Source organism: Hypanus sabinus, chromosome 9 (genome assembly GCF_030144855.1).
Source record: "Hypanus sabinus isolate sHypSab1 chromosome 9, sHypSab1.hap1, whole genome shotgun sequence".
Taxonomy (NCBI): Eukaryota; Metazoa; Chordata; class Chondrichthyes; order Myliobatiformes; family Dasyatidae; genus Hypanus; species Hypanus sabinus.
Genome location: NC_082714.1, coordinates 83,745,545 through 83,753,070, shown reverse-complemented (window position 1 = coordinate 83,753,070; position 7,526 = coordinate 83,745,545). Strand labels below are relative to the sequence as shown.

The 7,526-nt window shown below is 47.3% G+C and overlaps 1 long non-coding RNA gene across 1 annotated transcript; it reads right to left on the bottom strand.

The window, feature by feature from the left end:
* Nucleotides 1-2,615: 2,615 nt before the first annotated feature.
* On the bottom strand, nt 2,616-6,256 carry LOC132398859 (uncharacterized). Its single transcript, XR_009513830.1, has 2 exons — nt 5,658-6,256; nt 2,616-3,447 (listed from the first exon to the last, which is right to left on the bottom strand). It is a non-coding gene; the product is annotated as an uncharacterized LOC132398859 (long non-coding RNA).
* Between the last annotated feature and the right edge of the window lie 1,270 nt (nt 6,257-7,526).

Here is a 7,526-nt window from a genome sequence, read left to right as displayed (position 1 = left end):
ATCGGCCAGAGGCTCACAGTGTGTAAAGGTACGACCGGTGGGGACCTGTTGTGTGTCCACCCTTGGCTGGGTGACGGGTTCACCATGGAAGGATGGTCGCATCTGGAATGGAGGGGTTACAGTCAGTCACATCTGGAATGGAGGGGTCACAATGGGACAAGAAGACAACAGAAGGTTTGCCTGAAATTTCAGCTGTATCTCTCACTCTCTCTCTCTCTCTCTCTTTCTCCAATGGTACCACACCAACTACCTCAAACTACACTAAACTGAACTGAACTCTGCTTCACTTGAAGACTGATCATTTACCCCTAGACTTTGATAGAGCTTGGCTGATTCCTATTCCCATGTTTCTGTGTATATGTGTATATTGTCATTGCTAACCTGTTACATTTATATCCTTGCATTTAGTGTACTGTATTACTTAATTTACTAATAAATGTTATTAGTTTCTAGTAATTACAGACTCCAACTGAATGGATTAACTCTCCCTCCATGTCTTATGGTATGTTGAGTGGATGCATTATGGTCTGATGTAGCAATTTGTCTAAACAGGAACATAAGAAGCTGCAGAGGGTCATGGACTCTGCCCAATACCTCACGGGCACATCCCTCTCCATCATCGGTCATATCTACAGGAGACGCTGTCTCAAGAAGGCAATGTTCATCATCAAAGATCCCACCATCTGGGCCAGGCCATCTTCTCCCAGCTCCCATCAGGCAGGAGGTACAGGAGCCCGAAGCCCCACACCACCAGGATCAGGAACAGCGACTTCCCGTCAACCATTCGGTTCCTGAACCGACCGGCACAACCCCGGTCACCACCTCAGTACAGAAACACTGTGACCACTTTGATCACTTTGCATAAATGGAGTTTTTTGTTCTAAGTGTATTCTTTCTTGTAAAGATTATGTATAATTCAAGTTTAATTAATGTTTATCTTGTGTGTGCTGCTGTGTGCCTGAAACGCTGCTGCAGTGAAGTATTCCTTTGCACTTTGCAGACATTCCTCATGCAGATGGCGATAACCTCAATGTTTGACTGAAAATAAACACAATGACATTAGTCAAGATAAGAGAGAGACAAAGAGAGAGGATAGTTGGAGGTAGGGTTAGCGTTTTTAGGTGGGTCCGAGAACCTGATGGCGGTGGGGAAGAAGCTGTTGTTGAACCTTGAGGTGTGAGTCTACAGGCTCCTGTACCTCCTTCCAAATGGCAGCACCAAGAAGAGGGCGTGTCCCAGATGATGGGGGTCTCTGATGATGCATGTCACCTTCCTGAGAAGCTGTCTCTTGTAGAGATGTTCTCAGTGGTGGGGAGAGCTGTACCGTGTCGGAACGGCCTGAGTCACACTGCTCTCTGAGCAGATACCCTCGGTGATAGTGAGGTGGGGGAGGTGTAGGGAGAGCTGTACCGTGTCGGAACGGCCTGAGTCACACTGCTCTCTGAGCAGATACCCTCGGTGATAGTGAGGTGGGGGAGGTGTAGGGAGAGCTGTACCGTGTCGGAACGGCCTGAGTCACACTGCTCTCTGAGCAGATACCCTCGGTGATAGTGAGGTGGGGGAGGTGTAGGGAGAGCTGTACCGTGTCGGAACGGCCTGAGTCACACTGCTCTCTGAGCAGATACCCTCGGTGATAGTGAGGTGGGGGAGGTGTAGGGAGAGCTGTACCGTGTCGGAACGGCCTGAGTCACACTGCTCTCTGTAGCCTCTGTGTTCCTGTCAATCAGAATCCGGATCAGAATCACTCTATTGCCAGTATGTACCAGAACTGAACGTACCAGAACTGATGGTGGTTCAGAGCCAAGCATGAAACACAGGACAACACCAAAACAGACAACACAATGACAACCAATGATCTACAAGACAATAGTGCAAACAGCCACGAGCGACCTACAAGTAGCAGAACAGTCACATGTGCAAAGATCAATTATCAAACTTAAATGTGAACATATGGACAGACTCAATACTGATCACCAGAACAAGGAGAGCAGGAGGGACCATTTAATAGGTGAAGTTCACTGTCACAGCCATATGATGTGAAATTTGTAGTTTTGTGGCAGCAAAGAAATAAGATTACTGTAAATTACAAAAAGATAAATATATAGTGCAAAGGAGAAATATTGAAGTGGTGTTCATGGTTTCATGGACCGTTCAGAAATCTGATGACAGAGAGGAAGAAGTTGTTCCTGAATCACTTCTTGTGGGTCGTCAGACTCTCGTGCCTCTTCCCTGACGGTAGTCATGAGAAAAGGTCAGGTCCCAGATGGTTAAGGTCCTTTGTGATCGATGCTGCCATTTTGAGGCATCGCCTCTTGAAGATGTCCTTAGTTGTGGGGAGCGTGTGCCCGTAACAAAGCTGGCTGAGGGTACAGAGATCTGCAGCAACTTGCTATTCCGTGGGTTGGGGCCTCCATTCCAAGCAGTGATGCAACCAATCAGAATGCATCTGTAGCATGAAGACCGTATGTGGTTTTAACACACTGGATTCCCACGCTGACACTCTTAACCACATGCAATGCAAGGCCAATGTCCTGGCCAGCAGTGCATAGCATGCAGTAAACCACTAGCTGTGATGCTTCCCTTGCAGAATGAATAATCTTTTCCTCAACAGTAAACAAGTTCAAAGTTCAAATTTATTATTAAAGAGCCTTTAAATGACCGTGTACTACCTTGAGATTAATTTTCTTGCAGGCATTTACCGAGCAAAAAATAAAGAACATTTTATGAGAAGCTATTCATAAACAGGCAAAACCTGACAAACAGCAATATGCAAAAGAAGACAAAATGTCCAAACAGAAGTACAGTAATACTGAGAGCGTGAGTTGTAAAGGGTCCCTGAAAGTGAGTCTGTAGGTCGTAGAGTCGTTCAGAGTTGAGGAGAGTGAGGTTGTCCAGGCTGGGACAGGAGTTTGAAACTGATGGTCTGATCCTGGGACCTTAGGCTCCCGTGCCTCCTGTCCGATGGCAGTAGTGAGTAGAGAGGATGGCCTGGCTGGCTGCTGTTTTCCTGTGGAAGTACTCCTAGTACATATGTTCAATGGTGGGGAGGGCTTTTCCTGTGATGGACTGGGCTGTACATCCTGCTCTTGTTCCCCAGAGGGCTTGAGACTCTCGAGGGGAGGCGGCTGTACCTTTGCCCAGTGGTGTTATCCAGGAGAGCAAGAGGAGACAGCGGCTGATTCTTCAATGTCTTTGTGAGAGCTCCCACATCTTTGGTTCCCATTGTCAAAGGTAAGTGTTAGAAAGGTTTGTTTCACCCTGCAGATGACGACAACTGACAGTGGCACAGCGGGTAGAGCCCCAGGTTTGATCCTGACCTCTGACACTGTGTGTGGAATTTGTGCATTCACCCTGAGACCGTGTCGATCTCCCCTGCGTGCCTCAGTTTCCTCCCACATCCCCATGACCACCGTAACTTGCTCCTGGTGTTGGGATGATTGGTAGAACCTGGGAAGAGTGGAAAAGCAGGATTATTCAAGAGTGATTATTGGCATTCTGTGTAAGGCAGAGTGAAGTGAGTGGTACTCCAGTGCAGCAAAAAACAAAACACAATGAATATAAAAGCAAACTTATAAAACACAATGTATAAATAACTGATCTATATTGTCGTTGCTGTTGAGGTCTCCATCAGTCAGAGTTGACCATGGATGTTGCTTCCTACTGTCTAGATGGGCAGTACAATGTGGAGAGTGAGCTGTTGCCCACGTAGCAGGCTGCCCCTCTCCACACAGCTGATGAACCCAGAGGAACGGCAGAGACCAGTGCAGTTTGGTACCAGTGGCATCGCAGGAGTTGCCGGTCAGCATTGAACTCGACATTGGGCTGCCTTGGGGATGAACCCAGAGGAACGGCAGAGACCAGTACAGTTTGGCACCAGTGGCGTCGCAGGAGTTGCCGGTCAGCATTGAACTCGACATAGGGCTGCCTTGGGGATGAACCCCATCTGCCCGAAGTGAGTGGCGTTAAGCCACCAGTAACCCACCTTTTCCCCTTCTCCTGTCAGTGGAAATGGTTCCGCTGGGCTTAGTAACTAAACTCCATGTGAAAGCCAGGAGCTGGTCTTGGTTGTCAGAGGCTATTTGAGGTGCACACCATTGGGAGCATTGTACAGGCAGAGGGAGTATATCCTCATTACCAACCCCCCACCCCCGGCTAGAAGAAATCAATTGGTTTATATGTATAAATTGATAAGTACATAAATATTAGTTATTAATTGATGTGGAGTCAATAGGCTGAAGAGCCTGTGTTCCAAGTATTCATATTTCCTTGCGACAAAGGAGGAGGCTATTGGGCCCACTATGTCCGTGCTAGCTCACAGCATACTTCCAGTAATGTTCCCTGTAATGTATTCTCCCCGAGTTCTAGTAGCACTACGCAATTGCAGCACCTGCTGTACTGGTTTCAATTTCTGTCTGTAAAGGAGCTTGTACGTTCTCCCCATGACAGCGTGGGTTTGGTGTGTTAATTGGTAATATTTGTGTTAACTGGGCATGCAGGCTCGTTGGGCTGGAGGGGCCTGTTACTCTTCTGCATCTCTCAATAATAATCTGATAAATAATCAATAAGAAGAAGCTTAAAAAGGTGTGCATCTGCTTTCTGCGGATAACACTGGTGGGTATGTGACACTAAATCGTGTTTGTTCCAGTGAGTGTAATTGGGCAGGGTGGGCTCTTGTGGCCAGAGAGGCCTGTCACTGCGCTGCACCTGCAGAAAAATTTAAAGTCCTCCCACTCCACCACTCACGGCAGAAGAGGGGCGATCCAGAACAGGGTTGTCATTCAGCTGCCCCACGGATCACAGGTGTGCACCTTGTCCAGTTGGCTTGTACCCTCATTTAATTGACCACGGGATGCCTGAAGTGTAGTGGGTTTGCAAGTTGGTGCTGTGGTAACGCAGTGATTAGTGCAACTCTATTACAGCTCAGAGCGTTCCGTCGTTCAGATTCCGGCCCCATCTGAAACAGCTTGTACGTTACCCCAGGTGCTCCAATCTCCTGCCACATTCCAAAGTCATACTGGTCATTGGTCATTGTAAATTGTCCCACGATTAGACTAGGGTTAAATCGGTGGGTTGCTGGTTGGCATGGCTCGAAGGGCCTAGTCCACACTGTATCGTGAAAGAAATAGACAAGTAATAACAAATTTGGAAGGCTCGTTTGGCTTGTACTTGATCGGCACAGCAGCATAATGCTTTACAGTGACGTACAGGTGTGGCTTGGTAAGTTGTGGGCGTGATACATTGCTGCCAGAAGCAATCCTTAACATGTTAGTCGTTGACGTACACGACATATCCCACCGCATGTGTAACGTACATGTGACCTTTGCTTTTAAGAGATGTTTATTGAGCGGACGGCGTAAAGAGTTCCCCACTCCGGTTTAAATCGCACGGGATCTGGCTGTGCCCCCTCCCCCGCATAAAATGGCACAGGGACTTTGACCCTCAGGTAAAAAACCCTCCCTGCACGAAAATCTAACAGAACACCAACCCCCAAACACCCTCCCCTGTACAACAAAACGGAAAGGGAACAGGCAATAAAAAACACAGAATATAAAAACCAGAACAAGTCCACAATCCATAAACAGAACCCCAATGCCATCCTACGATATCGCCAGCGTTCATCTAGTGAATGGGACATCACATGAGGCAGACAGGCCTACCCGCCTGCGTCAGCCAGCCACACAGCGATAGGCTGCTCTCAGACCCCTTCTCCAGCAGCGATCAAAAGGCAGGCAGTCGGCACTGAACTTTCACCTTCTACATTCGCCTCGAAATCTTAGTCTTCCTCAACACTTTAATTGGTGATTAATGGATGCTTTGAACGGCGCAATGGTGTTGGAAATTGCCCAGTCTCCAAGTTTCTTTGCAGCAAAGAAAATCCAAGTTCGCATTCACTTCCTGGAATCTTCTCAGAGACAGCAAAGTGCTGGATCATTCAAATGATCTCCAAACTGTAAATCGCAGGCTCTGACAGCCCCAGGAACAAACTAAAGATGAAAAACAGACGTACAAGATGTAAAATAGACATTGCGGTGGGCTGACTGGAAGATGCCAACCGAGGGAGCGTTGTACCATCTTTTGCACTACTTGTTAATTTTTATTATATTTCTTACTGATGTTTCTAGTAATTTTATGTATTTCACTGTACTGCTGCCATAATCAGCAGATTTCACAACATATGTCAGATAACAAACTTGCCTCACAATTTACAGCAGCTACTTAACCCACAAACCCATGTTTTGGAATGTGGGAGGAAACTAAAGAATTGAGTGCACACAGGGAAAATACACTAATTCCACACACACACACAAATTGTGTGCATGCTATGTTGGTACTGGAAGCACAATTCCAGCATGTCCTCAGACTTTATTGGCAAACAAAGTATTTCAAATTATGTTTCATTGTACGTGTGGTAAATAAAACTAAATTTTATATCTTTAAATCTTTATTAACAAGATCGGTAAGATAGAAGGCAGAAGGTTGTTTCTACCTGGTAAGTGAGACAAGAGTTAGGGGAATAGCCTCAATATTCGGGAGATTAGATTTAGGTTGGAGACGAGGAAGGACAGGTTTATTGTGGTTGTAGGGGGAGCGAAGAGATCAGGATGGGAGGGAAATGGGGCAGATGGGAGTGAGTGATCCGAGGTCAGAGGATTCAGCGCTCACAGCATTGGCTGTAGATCCCCCATCTCAGGGAAGCGGGAGGTTCTGTTCGTCTGCCAGTAGCCCCAGCAGCAGAGGGGGCCCAGGATGCGGATGTGGGGGGGCGGGGTGCTTGGTTGAGCACCTTCGTTCTGTCTGCTAAAAGAGGCAGGAATGCCTTTCCCCGAAGCAACCTATCTCAATGTCCCACTCCAGTTCCAACATGCCGGTCTCGCCTCCTCTCCTGCTGTGATGAGGCCACTCCCATGTCTCTCCGACTAGGATTATTACATTTCCTATACTGTCTGGACAACCTGAAACCTGACAGCATGAACACTACTTTCTCTAATTTCCCTCTCCTCCCTTATCTCTTTTTCCATTCCCACTCACCACTCCTCTCCTCCCCATCACCTCCCTCTGGTGCCCGTCCTCTTCACGGTCTCCTATCAGATTTCCTCTTCTTTAGTCCTTTACCTCTCCTTAACTTCCACCACCTCCTATGGGATGCCACCACCAAGCACATCTTCCCCCACCTGTTTCTGCTTTCCACAGGGATCACTCCCTTGTTCATTCGTCCCTCCCCACTGATCTTCCTCCTGGCTTTTATCCTCGTAAGTGGAACAAGTGCCACACCTGCCTCTATACATCCTCCCTCACTACCATTTAGGGCCTGAAACAGTCCCTCCAGGTGAGGCGACACCACCTGTGAGTCTGTTGGGTTAATCTCCTGCTGTAGCCTCCTGTATATCAAGTCAAGTCACTTTTATTGTCATTTCCACCATAAACTGCTGGTACAGGACACAGTAAAAATGAGACAACGTTTTTCAGGACCATGGTGTTACACGACACAGTACAAAAACTAGACTGAACTACATAAAAAATAACAC